The 16065-nt window shown below is 45.5% G+C and overlaps 1 protein-coding gene across 1 annotated transcript in view; it reads right to left on the bottom strand.

The window, feature by feature from the left end:
• LOC146352040 (oncostatin-M-specific receptor subunit beta-like) overlaps positions 1-2572 on the bottom strand; it is a 55614-nt gene extending 53042 nt beyond the window's left edge. The window contains exon 1 of the mRNA XM_084833100.1: positions 1995-2572. The gene's annotated coding sequence lies outside the window, so the exon portion shown is untranslated. The remainder of the gene's footprint in view (positions 1-1994) is intronic.
• Positions 2573-16065: the final 13493 nt, after the last annotated feature.

Below are 16065 nucleotides of genomic sequence, written 5' to 3'. Positions count from 1 at the left end.
TGTCTTCTCTTCTCAAGGCTAAACATGCCCAGTTCTTTCAGCCTCTCTTCATAGGGCTTTGTTTCCAGTCCCCTGATCATCTTTGTTGCCCTCCTCTGAACCCTCTCCAGCTTGTCTGCATCCTTCTTGAAGTGTGGTGCCCAGAACTGGACATAGTACTCCAGATGAGGCCTAACCAGTGCTGAGTAGAGGGGAACTAGTACTTCCTGGGATGTGGAAGCTATGCTTCTATTAATGCAGCCCAAAACAGCATTTGCCTTTTTTGCAGCCACATCACATTGTTGGCTCATATTCAGCTTGTGATCTACAACAATTCCAAGATCCTTCTTGCTTGTCGTGTTGTTGAGCCACGTATCCCCCATCTTGTAACTGTGCATTTGGTTTCTTTTCCCTAGGTGCAGAACTTGGTATTTATCTCTACTAAATGTCATTCTGTTGTTTTCTGCCCAGCGCTCCAGTCTATCAAGATCACTTCGAATTTTGTTTCTGTCTTCCAAGTATTAGCTATCCTGCCCAATTTTGTGTCATCTACAAATCTGATCAGCATTCCCTGCAGCTCCTCATCTAAGTCATTAATAAAAATGTTGAAGAGCACTGGGCCCAGGACTGAGCCGTGCGGTACCCCGCTCATTACCTCTCCCTTGTTGGAGAAGGTCCCATTGATAAGCACTCTTTGAGTCCGATTCTGTAGCCAACTGTGGATCCACCGGATCATTGTTTCATCAAGCCCACTTTGAGCTCATTTGCTCATCAGGATATCATGGGGCACTTTGTCGAAAGCTTTGCTGAAGTCGAGGTATATGATGTCCACAGCGTTCCCACAGTCTACAAGGGAGGTTACCTGATCAAAAAATGAGATCAGATTTGTCTGGCAGGATTTGTTCTTGACAAATCCATGTTGGCTTCGAGTAATCACTGCATTGTTTCCAAGGTGCTTACAGATGGATTACTTTATCATCTGCTCCGGAATTTTCCCAGGGATTGATGTCGGACTGACTGATCTGTAGTTCCCAGGTTCCTCCTTTTTACCCTTTTTGAAGATAGGGACAACATTAGCCCTCCTCCAGTCATCTGGCACTTCACCCGTCCTCCATGATTTCTCAAAGAGAATCTTCTGCTACTTTGTGTAGGTGTCTAAGAACACAATCCTATTGTTTCCACCCTCGATGAACTCAAGAGGCTTACGATCACCCAATGCAGAGTGGGAGACACAACAGAGGTGATCTTTGCCTCCACGTCTTCCCGCTCTGCTTTTTCGCTAGATGGAATTTTTTACCCATCTAGCTGGGGTGTTTTTTTTGGGGGGGGGAGGAGGTTCCTGGTCTCTCCAGCCTCCTCCCCTCCCCACCCACTGAAACTCCCCCTTTCCTCACCCTCCCAGGTCAAATACCCAACCTTGGAGAGCAGCTGGCACAGGTCTGTCTGTGTCTGTGGCGAGGGGGGGTCAGAGCGCAGATTCCTCCGTCCGAGGTCGGAGTGCTGTCTCTGACCTCAGAACTGGGAATCCAAAATATCCTATGGCCTCTCAGCCACTGTGTAGGGCCTGTTCCCTAAATGTCGTGGAACGTGATGCTATGCAACGAAGCACACACAGACGGGAAGTGCACAGGTGTGTGGCAGCGGCATGCGCTGCACTGGCGAATCGCGACCAGTGTGCTGCACCTCCCCCTGCTCCTTGCTCTGGAAAAATTCTGGCAGATGCCCATGTCAGCGTCCCAGCTAATAAAGAAGTACAGAAGCAGAGTCCCTGGGAGCCCTGCCTCCACTACACCACTGCACTCCAGGACCCGAAACAAGCCTCCCCTGACTCATTTTCCCCCTGACACATTTCTCCCTCTGTTAAAGGCACAGGAACCGCGCTAGAGAGGAAAACGTAGGTGTGGGGCGGCCGGGGGGGGGGGCGGGCATCCCAATGGCCCACCGCGAAGGGCGGCGGGCAAAACGACGGAAGGAAAGAGGCCCATCAGATTTAGGAGGGAAGCTCAGATACTCACGGCGTCTGCAGCCTGAAAAAAAAGTCCGAGAGGGGGCGGGATGGAGACCCCGCGGCCAGGCGCCGGCAGCGTCCCACTTTACACGGGGAACGCACGTGGGGGAACGCGGGCGTGCAAGTCCTGCAGCGGTCCGCCCTCCCAGCGCCTCTGTTCCTCGGCGGGGAGAAAGGCAGGGGGAGACGGGGCAAGGCGGGACCCTGACGCGCGGGACGGCCGGAGGGGTGAAGAGACGCCGCCGCCTCTGCCCGCGCGCCCGCCCGCTGTCACAGCCTCCCGCGACCGCTTCTGTTTGTCCTGGAGGCCAAGTGTCGTGGGAACGTGTCGCGCGTCCCGTCGCGGGTTGGTGTCCCCGCCCCGTTTCTGAGGGAATGAGCTGGAGTTCTGGGGAAAGCGGGAAGGAAGTCGGCGCTCGGCGCTCTTTTCAGGCGCTTGCGAAAGCTTTCCTGCCACCGCTCCTCTCCCGCGGACCTCAGCTGGGGATGGAGGACTTTTGCCCAGGCAGGACGGAAGACGGTTCTCTGGGAAAGGGAAGGCATCCCTCTCCTCGCCTCCGCTTAGCGGCGGGAAGCGAGCGCCCTGCTTCGAGCCCCCCTCCCCCGAAATTCTGCGTCGGACCCAACAGGCAACTTGCGTGTACGTCATGGGGCCTGGGCTGATTCACACGTTCAACGGCATCCCTTGATGTTCTAGAAGTGTTGGACTGGGGCCCGGGAGGCCCAGATTCAAGTCTCCCTGCACTCGGCCCTGAAGTTCACTTGTGTGACTTCGGGCCAGTCACTGACTCTCAGGCAGACCTACCTCACAGGGTTGTTGTGAGGATAAAATGGAGAGGAGGAGGGCCATGTAAGCTGCCCTGGGTTCTTAGCCTGAGGAAAAAGCTGGGATAGAAAGGCAATAATAAATAATTTGCATCCTTTTTGTTTTAAAAAATAGTAGTCGGGATGGCTCATTTTTAATTGATTATTATTAAATATATTTTCCTTTTCTACAACAAAACGGTGCTTATTCCGATGTAAATGTGTTTGGCAGCAGAAGCAAACTTCATTTTATACCTGTAGCCATGATGTTATGATTTCAGTGAGTTTAAAATGCAAACTTGCACATGCACTTGGCAGTTTTCTGTTTTCTTTTCGTTTTTGCTTGAACTTCAGGAATGTAGAAGCAGCTGTGAAGCATAGTATAGCAGTGTAAACAGGGAGAGGTATTTGTTGTATGCTTCACAACTGAAGAAATGCACCGTAACAGCATAACATCCAGGCTCTACCAACGTCTAAAATTACCTACCCATACTCCCTGGAAAAGACCCTGATGCTGGGAAAGATTGAAGGCAAAAGGAAAAGGGGACGGCAGAGGATGAGATGGCTAGATAGCATCACCGATGCAATGAATATGAACTTGAGCACACTCCGGGAGAGAGCAGAGGACAGGAAGGCCTGGCGTGCTATGGTCCATGGGGTCACGAAGAGTCGGACATGACTTAATGACTGAACAACAATGCATGTGAACCAGCTGATGGTGCCATTATTGAGCGATGGACATGCACATATGAACCAAGTCTTAGTTAACTGGTATGAACCAAGTCTTAGTTAACTGGTATGAACCAAGTCTTAGTTAACTGGTGACTGGCCACACTTTGCAGCATGGTACTCATGCATGCAGCAAAAACCACATGTATGATCCATCAGTATAAAGGTTCTTCCCTGTTACTAACTACATGGAAATCACTTCTATGCAGGGATTTTGTAATGTGTGAAGTGGCCCTTTGAACACTCAGCTGGGCCCTCAATGTGGCTTAAATCTTGCAGCAAAATCCTGTGCGTGTCTACTCGAAAGTAAGTCACGTGGAGGATTGCAGCCGCAGATCTGGAAGAGGTAAAGAAATTGCAAGAATGAGAGTGATTTTAATAAATGCAAAGAGCCTCTTGACACAAAGGAATTGATCCAGGCAGGTTTGCACTTCAGCATTCCTCTTACAAAGTAATAATTAATAATTAAAAAGTAATAATTAAGCACTGCTTCCACAGAATTTCCCTGAGACTCTTAGAATGGATCACAGCCAACTGATGCAATACATGAAATATTTGAAACCCACAAAACCATTTTAGGCTGCACTTTTATTGTGCAGCTATTGGATTTTTCTAACCATACATAGTGCGGTGATTGTATCTGTGAAAATACAGCCTCTGCCCTGCCCACTCCAGAGAGTAAGTTACATGCTCCTGCCATTAGTAAGTAAAATGCAGCTGTACAAATGTCAGTGGATATTTTAAACTATGAGTAAAACTATTTGAATGGCAGCAACAGAAACATATGGTGGGAGAGGGACACAGAAAGAGCAAAGTGCATTTGGGGAGAGGGTAAGCTTTGTCCCACATCTTAGATTTCTGAAAGAGAAACAATGGTTTATTTCACATTAACACTCCCATCCTAAACCTAGGGCTTTTCTACATGAAGCACTTATTGTGCACAGATCATTCCTTACTCTCAGTTGTTCATGACGTCATGATCCTCCAGTTTTGCTTCTGTTTTTTAAGAGCACTTTTGCAAGGGGTTTAGAGTGAGGAAAATGGAGTATTGTGAAAGTAAAAGAAAATGCATTTTCCCACTTGTGTATTCCACTATAGCACAGCACCACCTAGATAGTTATAAGCGGAAAAGCAAGAAAGAAAAAGCTGTGTGGAGTTCAGATCTCAAGTTTGTGATGAAACTGGAAGTAGATAAAATGGATTGAGCTTTTCTTCATGAGCCTGTTAATCCACTGTCTCTACTTTCTACAGGCAAAATCACATGGAGGGTGCCAGCTGGGGAAGGCTTTGCCAGGTTGGGGACAATTTTTGTGTTAAGTAGCATCAGTGGTGTGAAGGAATGCCTGCTGGGGAAGATGGGAATTGTAGTCCAGCACATCTGGAGAGTGCTAGGTTTGGGGAGGCTGTTTTAGTGACAGTTATACAACATTGTAGTTATACCATTTAAGCTGACCCAAACATCTGGGGGGAACATGGCTGCTCTTACTTGATTCCTGTCTTCTAATGTTTGCTTAACATTTATTTGCTGTGCATTGAAACATGGGATTTAAATGCTGGTTGCATTGCAGAGTACATGCCAGTTCACCCGGAGAATGGAAGAATAGCACTGCTGGATCCAGTAGAGGCTGGTGGCTCCAATTTCAGTAGGGCTGTGCTGTAGCTTTATTCCCAAAGAGCAAGTGTCTTTTAATTTCATGGCTACAGTCACCGTCTGTGGTGATCTTGGAGCCCAAGAAAATAAAATATGTCACTGCTTCCATTTCTTCTCCTTCTATATGCCAGGAAGTGATGGGGCCAGATGCCATGATCTTAGTTTTTTTAATGTTGACTTTCAAACCAGCTTTGGCACTTGTGTCCATTTATACTTTTGCAGGAAGACAGGAAAACGTTGCACTAATGTTGCACTACATTTCGCAGTCATTTTGCACTATTTGTTTGCATCTACTATTCCCATGCTAGATTAGTGCAAAATTTCCCTGCCACATGTTTTCCAATGGTTTCATTTGATTCCAGTAGTCCAGATACAGAACATCTCTACACCGGCCTAAAATCCCACATTTAAGTAAGGATGGACGAAAGTCCCTTACCTGGTCCCGCAGCTGTGTTGTGTGTGGTCCCGAAATTCAGGCCGGGGGGGAGGCGCCCCATCCCTCGCCGCCGAAATTCAGGCCGGTGGGAGCACCCCGTCTCCCCGGCCGCGAAATAAAAAAGTAAATTGGAAAAAAAAACACGTGATAGGCTACGTAACGATTTACGTAGCCTATCACGGCTAGATTTTCAAAGTCAGCCGTGATAGGCTACGTAAATCTTTACGTAGCCTATCACGGCTGACTTTGGAAGAAAAAAAAAAGCGCGTACGCCCATGGGCGCCACCATTTGCGTTCCTTATTTGGGCAGGGGTAGTCTACATAAATCTTTACGTAGACTACCCCTGCCCAAATAAGGAACGCAAATGGCGTGGGTTTTTTTTTTTTTCAAAGTCAGCCGTGATAGGCTACGTAAATCTTGAAATTCAACAAGGATTACTCAATATGGGATCAAATTTAGGCTATTTTCTTGCCCTACCAGAACAAAAGTCATAGGAAAGTAGTATTATCAGGACCAGCCAGTCTCCCAAAATCAGAGTATATGGCTTGGATTTTGACTCCATATAGTCGCAAATTTTATTTTGGACTCTTTAAAATAATTGAATATTTTCCTTTTGTCTCTCATATTTTTCTCTGCAGTCAGCTTCTTTATATTTTTTTATTTTCCACTCTTTAAACATCTTTTTTTTTTTTCTCCATGTGTCCATTCAAAAGTCTGCTTTTTTTCTGAGTTCAATCAGGGCATTGTTTGGTTCAGTACCTTTTGATCTTATTTTCTCAGTCTTATCATGTAAAATGATGCTTTAATAAGATGTTTAATAATAAACATCTATTAAGGGTGTGATTCTATGCATATTTATACAGAAATGAGTCCTACAACTCCCAGCATGCTAATTGGAGGATGCTGGGAGTAGTAGGACTTATTTCTGTCTAAACATGAATAGGATTGCACCCTAAATAACAAATAATCATTCTCTTTCAGAAGAATCCATTATGGCATGAAGTGTGTCATCCTTTCCAAATGTATTTCTTTGTTTAGTGCCTTTTCCCTCCATTATTTAAGAGATGGCAGAGGATGCAGAAAAGATGGAAGAAGTGGTGGGAAAACCCGGGAGGCCTAAGAGTGGAAGATGATGTTATCTGGACCCATGTAAAATTCTGTGGATGAGGCAGGGTGGTAGTGTTATAAAAGGCTTGTCTGGAAGCACCCTCTAGTAATTAGCAGTGACATCTTAGTGATGCTTGATGACTGTTGCTACTATGTTCCAGGGTACAGTCTGAAGGCAAATGAGGCAACCACTTTGCTGAAGCTAAGCAGGTTTGGGTTTGGTCAGTGTTTGGAAGGGAAACTGCCTGAAAAACACATCTAGCAACTTTGAGTTCCACGATAGAAGAAAGGTGGGATGTAAATGTAATAAATGAAATTTAACTTTTGTTTGATCCAGCAGCATGGTAGATGCTGTACAGGACACAAGGTCTTTGCTCAGAGGGGGAGGACGCAGATGAAAAGAGACAGCGGGACCCAATAAAGAACATCTGCTCACCTCATACAGTCAGAGCCTCAAACAGTAGAGTTGCCGAACAGTTCAAACAAAAGCACCAAGAAATTTCAAGAAGATGTGGAAATGATCCAAATACCTTCATACAAGTGGGACCTGCAAGAAAATCTTGTGGTGTGGAGTGCTCCTGTTTAGGGGCCCAGCCAGCCTTGGTCTTTTCCAGAATACTCTAGTTCAGGGCCCAGAGGCATTATTGGAAATAAACATGGTACTGGAGGCTAGCAGTACATTTTGCAGCATGGCAACCTCCCAGTTAACTTTTAAAAAAATTAAGGGTGCAATCCTATCAAGATAGGCGGCCGCCTCCGAACTCGGAGGCAACCGCATATACAAAGCAAGGCAGGAGATGCACAGCGGGAAATCATTCCTTCTGCGACTCTCCTGCCCAGCTATTTTCTGCTAGACACTACAGCCGTTTTCAGCTGTCTAGCTGTGGGGAGGCGACCGGGAGAGGAGGCTGCGTGTATGACACATAGGATGAGTCGTACACACAGCTCTGCTCTCCCTGCCCTGGAACGCCCCCAGCCCTACCTCTTTTCAGTCACTCCGCACTCCTCTTCCAAGCGCGGAGGATGGGGCTTCTCCGTGCTGCCTCCAAGGCAGCGTGGACGTGAGGGGAGGTCAGTTTTCCAGGAACCGACCTCGGAGCTCAGACTCCAAGGTTGGTTCCTGGAAAAGAGCATACACTATGGCCCTCTAGACCATGTCTAGTGGCCATAGGATTACTCCTTCCAGTATCTAATAAAATAAAAATCAGGAGGGGCAGGGAGCCTAGCAGGCACCAGGAGGGATGTTTACAGCCATAGACATTGGAGACTTTGCGGTTAAAAGAATGCAGCCAAATGGGAGTAATAGCAGACTGCTAAATAATTGCATTTTATAAAATGATGATTCTTAAAATAGTTTCTTCCACCTCTGTTCAGATGACTTGGAAGCCAAATGTTGACTTAAATAATTGCAAATAAATATTTAGGTCAAGAAGAGCCAACCACAATGCACTTGCTTTTCTGGCAGTGGTGTAAAAGAAAATAGAAACGCTGCTCATGGAAACCAAATATAAGGCCTTTAGTGCAACCTGAATAACTTTTGAACTGCTGCTCAAGACTTCACCAAACCAATGTAGGATTGTATTCCTCAATAAGCCTCAATCAAGTACATCAGTTGTTTTCACCAAAATTTGGCAGAAATATTTTATTGCCTGAGCATAAATTGGAGTAAAAAGGATAAACGCGTAACATTTCACCACTTTAAAATTTTTAGCATCTCCTGTACCTTATCAGATCAGTTTGAAATCTGGCACAATTTCAAGTTGCTCATGGTTGCCAAGTTTCAAGTTATTAACTCAGCAGCTGCAACTTTTACAAGCAATAGAATTTTAAAGTGTATGATGGCAGAACCTTTTTTTATTTGCAACTTGCCTAATGTAAAGGAGCCTTATTGTGCCCCTTTAATAGTAATTCAGTTAGAATTGTTCAGCATCCTGTTTCTGACATAGGGCAGTTGAATGGAAATATGATATGACGCTATCTGTACCAAAATACTTGGCATAGGAATGGCATTTATTTGAACCTTCTGAAGTTGGCTGAGGCTCAGAGGGAGTTGACCTCTACAGATCTCTCGTAGAGTTGGGTATATAAATGCTCATGTGCAATCATATATAAAATAAAGATATCCATAGCCAGTTATTTTTGTATCACAGCATTTCAGTGAGAAAGGAGGATGTTTTTGTGTGAGAAGGGAAAGGAGGAAAGCTCCCCAGAGCGTCCTGCTTTTGAAAACTTTGCAGGAAATATTCCGTTAAAAGAACACAGCCAGATTGACTGCCAAATAACTGAATTTTATGAAGGCATGCTTCTTAAAAATAGTACTCCACTCCTCTGTTCAGATGACTTTTAGGAGCCAAAAGCTGACTCAAATAATTGTAAGGAAATGTTTAGCCAACCACAATGCACTTGCCTTGCTGGCAGTGGTAAAAAAAACACACAAACTAAACTCTTCCCATAGAAACCAAATATTATGTGTAGTCTTACAAATGTCAAAACAGATGTGGTGTGGGAAATCCTTGGTTGGATCTCCAGATGCGTTTTGTTTTTCAAAACGCAAAACCCACTGCTGAGGGTGAGGGAAGGGGGAAAACTGGACTGAGGCAATGGTGCTGTGCTTTGGGGAGGGGAAATGTTTTAATCTGTAATGTTAATCTTTTAATGTTTTCTAAAATAAATCGGGAAATAAGTCTACAAAATTGCCACCCCACAACAGGTTTTACTAGTCAGTTGTACCTTAAATGAACAAGGCATAAGATGTGGCATCAGTCTGTACCCATATTAGTCTGAAGATGGGTGAATCTATGGATTTTGGATTCATCATATTTCTAATCTTCCACATTTCAAGTTTGTCTTGACCCACATCCCCATCAGTTTGTGAACACTGCAAAATTCACCCCAAATAGTCCACATGACAATTTGTATACATTTAAATACAGATTCTTCTTAATATATGCATGTTGTGTGAAATTTTTCCAGTATGGACGCTTTTTGGAAGAGTCCCCCCCACACACCTCTAATATTATGTGTGTTTGTGTGTGCGTTTCCTTAATATACACATTTCTGTGCGAACTTTTTGAGTTGTGAACTGGATCACAACATTCTGAGAAGAGTGGATTTTAGCACAAGTGCATTCCAGTTCACTTGTAGTTTCAACAGGTCTGAATTTGGTAAGTTCCTACAATTTCAGAACTGATACATTTGTCTTACATCCCCAATTAGTACTCATTTTCTTTGTACCTGCTGCGTGAACAAATACTGAAATGTGACCCATTCATCCTGGGCTGACAGTATGTAACATACTTTGCCAAAGTGGAAAGCCAGCGTGGTATAGTGGCGAGAGTGTTAGACTGGGAGCTGGGAGATCCAGGTTCTAGTCCCCACTCGGCCATAGGAGCTCGCTGGGGGACTTTGGGCCAGTCACAGACTCTCAGCCCAACCTATCTCACAGGGTTGTTGTTGTGAGGATAAAATGGAGGAAGAGAAGGATAATGTAAGCTGCCTTGGGTTCCTTGCAAGAGGAAAAAAGGCAGGATATAAATGCAATAAATAAATAATAAAATAAATAAAGCTGCTTCTACCTATAGGTGTTGCAAGGGTTCCAGTCAGAAACAAACTCTTGGGGCTACACAAAGTGGAGAATGCAATTTGTAACGTGTGACAGCTTGCTGTCCACAAATGCACAGGCATTGATCCACTGGTATATTTATTTGTTAATTTATTACCTTTATATCCTTTCTTTTCCTATACGGAGGCCAAGGTGGCATATATGATCCTCCACTCTCCATTAATTCTCACGACAACCACCCTATGAGGTAAATTAGGCTGAGAGCCAATAACTGACTCTAAGTCACCCACTGAGTTTCATGGCCTGGTGGGGACTTGAACCTCGGGGCCGATCTACATTGTGCCCGCCATTGCAATGAATTCGGTGTCCCGTCGGGTTAAACGCTCTCGCGTTAAAACGTGATTATTCACATTCATCCATTTTCCCCATCGCAGCGCTTCATCGAATGCGCAAGCTCGGTTCACACTTGAGTGCTGTGCTGTTTTCCTGTGCACGCTTGTCTGATCTCGGATGCTAAGCGGGGTCGGCCCTGGTCAGTAGTTGGATGGGCGACTGCCTGGGAATCAGGCTTCCTGCATTGAGCAGGGGGTTGTTGTATCCCCTCAAATGAGACTAAGTTTTACCCCCTTCTATCCTCCGCTCCAGGGGGGGGGATGTCTTCTTGTCTTCTTCCGGCTACTGATCACATAGCTTCCTTAGCAGCCCTGTTTCCTCAGCAACAAGCAAAGGGCTGGATGTGTGCATGCTTGTCTGATCTCAGAAGCTAAGCAGGGTCGGTCACAACTTTGAAGCTTCGAAGATCATGCCTGAATTAGAAAAAAAAACATCGCAGAGAAGCCCTGATTCTGCGAGGATAACGCCTGAATTTTTTAAAAAAACATCCAGAGCGGGGGATAGGAGGGGGTAAAACTTAATCTCATTTGGAGGGATACAACAACCCCCTGCTCAGTGCAGGAAGCCTGATTCTCAGGCGGTCTCCCATCCAAGCACTGACCGGGACCGACCCCGCTTAGCTTCCAAGATCAGACAAGCATGCGCACATCCAGCCCTTTGCTGAGAAAACAGGGGCTGCTGAGGAAGCTATGCGATTGGTAGCCGGAAGAAGACATGGGGCTGTCGAGAGCTGTGATTGGACAGGAGGGAAATATAAACACTGCCGCATATGGACAGGCGGGGGAGGGGACTATGACCAGATACGGTAGCAAAGGCGGAAAATCAGAGCACATTAAGGGGAAATACTGGGATATTAGGGTATTGAAAGAGGGAGCATGGAAGTGGGAAATTCCGGTTCCAATTCGAGGCGGCTACTGAGTAGTGTGAAAGGCGGGTGGTGAAACCTCATTGGAAGCAAAAAAAAGGCGATAAGTGTAGATCCAGCCTGGGTCTCACTAGTCCTAGTTCAACACTCTAACCACTACACCACACTGGAATCCCATGCCATTCTATTTGCCAGTGTTAAAAGGTCCCTTAGTGGAATCTTACACAGAAGGCATAGGATTCCGTCCAAAAATATAAACCAACAATGCCATGTAAAATAATATAATAGCTCTCTTTGGGTGAAAGGGTTCCTGAGGTTTGAATGGAAGAAAGTTACCAGAAGGAACATGCAAATTTACCAAAAGAAAAGAGGCTGAAGATAGGTGCGCATACATGCAAAGCTGAATGCGAAATTGCACAGCTGCCTGTGGAATGTGAGGAACAAGATGCACTTAATTAACTGGGTTTAAGGGAAAAAAACTTTGGTCTGAGGGAATTCCAAGAAAATAAAACAATCCCCAAACCTGAGGCAATGGTCATATAATGCAGGAATGTTGCTAACAGGTGAAGTGACAGACCAGGCAGGCTTCTGGTTGAAAGGTGGTATTTTCCCACATCATGCCAAGACTTGGGGAAAAGATAGTAAGATACACCAAAGTCAGCAAAGCCCTGAAGGAGACACAAATACCAAAGAGAAGCAGCTTGTTACAGAATGTGATCCCATCGAGATTCGTGTTCAAGCTTGCACACGTTTCCACATGACTCGCATCCCACAAAGGGGACTTCTAACATTGGCAAATGGAGCGTCTATGGCTAAGAAGGCCGTTCCCACCCAAAGAGATCTACACTCAGACAAGATAGAAGATGATGGCACATTTATTGAGGGTTTATATGGATTCAACTGCACAAGCTGATTTGGGGGGAAATTAGCTGAGCAAAGCATTTGTTAAACATTACACCGGTTGGGGACACTCCCGGCTTCACCTAAAGTTGTGCTTGGATGAAGAAATTAGCTGCATTCGAGGCAAAGCTGGGCTCCAGGCCTCGCAGTGCGGCCACTGTCTTCTGTGAACCGCTTCTGTTGGTACGGGAAGGGCAGGCTGGGGCAATAGAGGAAAGGGGGGATTTGGGTAACTAGGGGTACCTAACAGCTTGGCCACAGAGGTACAGGTGCTAGTAACCTCGAGACTGCATTACTGCAATGCACTCTATGTGGGGCCGCCCTTAAGGCTGCTCTGGAAGCTGGAGCTAGTGAGCAGCTTGGATCTTGTCTGGAGCTGCCCCTTTTCAGCATGCAACTCCTTTGCTGAGGGAACTGCACTGGCTGCTCATTCACTCCGGGGCCAGGTTTGAGGTTTTAGTACTAGTGTACAAAGCCCTAAACAACTTGGGACCAGGATACCTGAGAGAGCACCTTTATAGAATCATAGAATCATAGAATAGCAGGGTTGGAAGGGGCCTACAAGGCCATCGAGTCCAACCCCCTGCTCAGTGCAGGAATCCAAGTCAGAGCATCCCTGACAGATGGCTGTCCAACCTCGTCTTGAACACCTCCAGTGTGAGAGAGCCCACCACCTCCCCAGGTAATTGGTTCCATTGTCGTACTACTATAACAGTCACAAAGGTTTTCCTGATGTTCACCCGGAATCTGGCTTCCTGTAACTTGAGCCCATGATTCCGTGTCCTGCACTCTGGGATGATGGAGAAGAGATCCTGGCCTTCCTCTCTGGGACAACCTTTCAAGTACTTGAAGAGCGCTATCATGTCTCCCCTCAGTCTTCTCTTCTCAAGGCTAAACATGCCCAGTTCTTTCAGTCTCTCCTCATACAGCTTTGTTTCCAGTCCCCTCTTTGCCCTCCTCTGAACCCTCTCCAGTTTGTCTGCATCCTTCTTAAAGTGCGGTGCCCAGAACTGGACACAGGACTTCAGATGAGGCCTAACCAGTGCTGAGTAGAGGGGAAATAGTACTTCCCGGGATTTGGAAGCTATGCTTCTATGAATGCAGCCCAAAACAGCATTTGCCTTTTTTGCAGCCACATCACATTGTTGGCTCATATTCAGCTTGTGATCTACAACAATTCCAAGATCCTTCTCGCTTGTCGTGTTATTGAGCCACGTCCCCCATCAGGCTGTACAAAAGTGACTGGGGCTCTGACCACAAACAACCTTCTCCCTTACCAACCTGCCCAGTCACTGAGGTCATCGGAGGGCATGTTCCTGGTGGCTCCACATGGACCTATGGCCCGACTGAAGTCCACCAGGAGAAGAGCCTTCAGTGTGGTGGCCCCCTTTCTTTGGAATTCCTTGCCCCTGGAGGTCAGGCATGTACCAACACTGTTCCAGGAGGCATCCCTTAATTAACCAGTCATGGTTTTTATTGGTATTCTGTTTTGTTAAAATAGCATAATTTTAATCTGGTGTTTTAATCTTTTTATCCTTTTACTGTTTTATCTCTTGTGCTCACCGCTCCGAAATCTGTTCTAAATATGGAGCAGTATACAAATATTGTAAATAAATAAATAAAACAGTCATGGGAGCAAAAAAGGAGGAGACTGTAGGGGCTTGGAGCAAAGAGCAGATTGGAAATGGTCCAGCTGTTTAAGCACTCACTCACTGTAGCTTCAAGACAGGGTTCTACCTGAGGCTTGAAACAGACACGAATTCCAATTTATAGGCCTTTCTGGTGTCTCTGAGTGTGCCAGTAGGGCAACCAGCTGCAATGCCACTGTGTGCTTCAAGCCAACTTCTCTACAGAGAGTTTGTCTTGAACATGAAGAAGGGGTTAGTAGGAAGATCAAGAGGGAACATTTATTCATTTATGGTGGACTTGTAAAAAAGCGTTCCAAAAACATTTTGGAAACGAATACAGTCTCTAGCTCAAAGAATATTAAAGACTACTATAGAATTAAAGCCAGAAACTTTTTTATTGGGGCTAACAGATAAACACGTAAAAAAGAAGGGGGGATGCACAAAAATGGAAGAATGAAACAATACCAACTGTGAACGAGTGGATCATGAAAATGATGGAGCTGGCAGAGATGGCAAAACTTACTATTATAATTAAAGAAGGATCAACAACTAAATTTATGTTAGATTGGAAACCTTTTATAGAACTTGTACAAAAAATAGAAAAAAATGATATCTATGTATGTGGATTTTGAACTTTGAGATGGTTCTCTTTTTGTTGTTGTTGTTGTTGTTAAATTTAGGAGAGAAATGAGATAATGTCTGTGAACTCAATGTATGATATACAACTAAGATAAGAAATAGAGAATAATAATAAGCATTTGTTTTGTAAGGGGAGCCAAAGGTAGATATTTTACAATCTTAAGAGATATTTTAGTGTATGTGTATTGTGTATTTATGTTGTTGTTGTGTTATGTTTTGTTTTTTAAAATATAAAAAATAATTATTTTTTTTTTAAAAAGAAGGGGTTAGTAGGCAAGAGGTATCAGAGATGCATCGGTCTAAAAAGGGCCCCCAGAGAAAATTCCTGCCAACTTATGCAGGCTGCACAAAAGTGGCTGGGGCTCTGACCACATTCGAGATTACAGCTAAATTATAACACACAGCTACTCACACACATTAGAAAGAGAGGGAAGCAGGGGTGGAGGCTACAATTTGTACAAGGACCTCCAATGGCAATATACCTTTCCCTGGACTGAAGCCCTTTCCTGAAGATGGTACTAGCAAGCATTGCAACTCCTGGTTTCAAGTGAAGCAGGAAAAAAGAATTCGGCTTTAAAAATGAGGCTTGTATTTGCAGAGGGGCAAAATGAGGACCTCTCCTGTCAGGCTACTAATTAGGAAGATGGGTAAAATTTGGTTGGGGCAGAGAGGGCAGAACTGCAGCCTATGCTACCTGGGTTGTGCTCATGAGCTGGGCTTGTCTGATAGTGGCGGGATGCTAAGTTTGCCTTTCTACCCGAGAGATTGGTCCTAAAGCTCTTTGCAGGAGTGGGCTTCTGTGAGTTGAGGCAGAGTCCTGTGGCGAGGGCACCCAATGGGTTCCAATCAGCCAGGTAGGACACTGGCAATTGGCTCTTTCGTATGTTCTGCGTCTGATGTCCAAACCCAGACTGCGGGTTATTTAAGGGCTAAATAACCCAGCAGTTAACTCATGGCTTGTTGTTGGGTCAACTGCTGGGTTAAACAACCCAGCGGTCCTGGTTCAGACTTCACACTCAGCAACCTACGAAGGAGCCAATTGTGGGCTGCTGAATAAAAGCAGACATGGTGGGTGTGCTGCAGGCAGTGTGTCTGCTCTCTCCCACTCATCCCTGACTGTGTATCAGTCAGCCCATGGGCTGTTGTTATGCACAAACCAGGTCCTAGTCATGCATACATGACTGATCCTAACCCATTCCTGCGCTTGTCCCACCTGAAAATGAAGATGTCTAGCTTATAGGGATGGCGGAGAGTTCTGCCACGGACTCCATTGAGGCCGGATTCTAAAGAATACGGCCCCCTGGAGTCCATGGCGGAACGGAACACTTACCTCTGCCTCCCCACGGAATCCTCTTTGGCTGGA

Source organism: Heloderma suspectum, chromosome 2 (genome assembly GCF_057233095.1).
Source record: "Heloderma suspectum isolate Gila_16-S chromosome 2, 16-S_ref, whole genome shotgun sequence".
NCBI classification, from domain to species: Eukaryota; Metazoa; Chordata; class Lepidosauria; order Squamata; family Helodermatidae; genus Heloderma; species Heloderma suspectum.
This window is presented reverse-complemented; position numbering and strand designations above follow the sequence as displayed.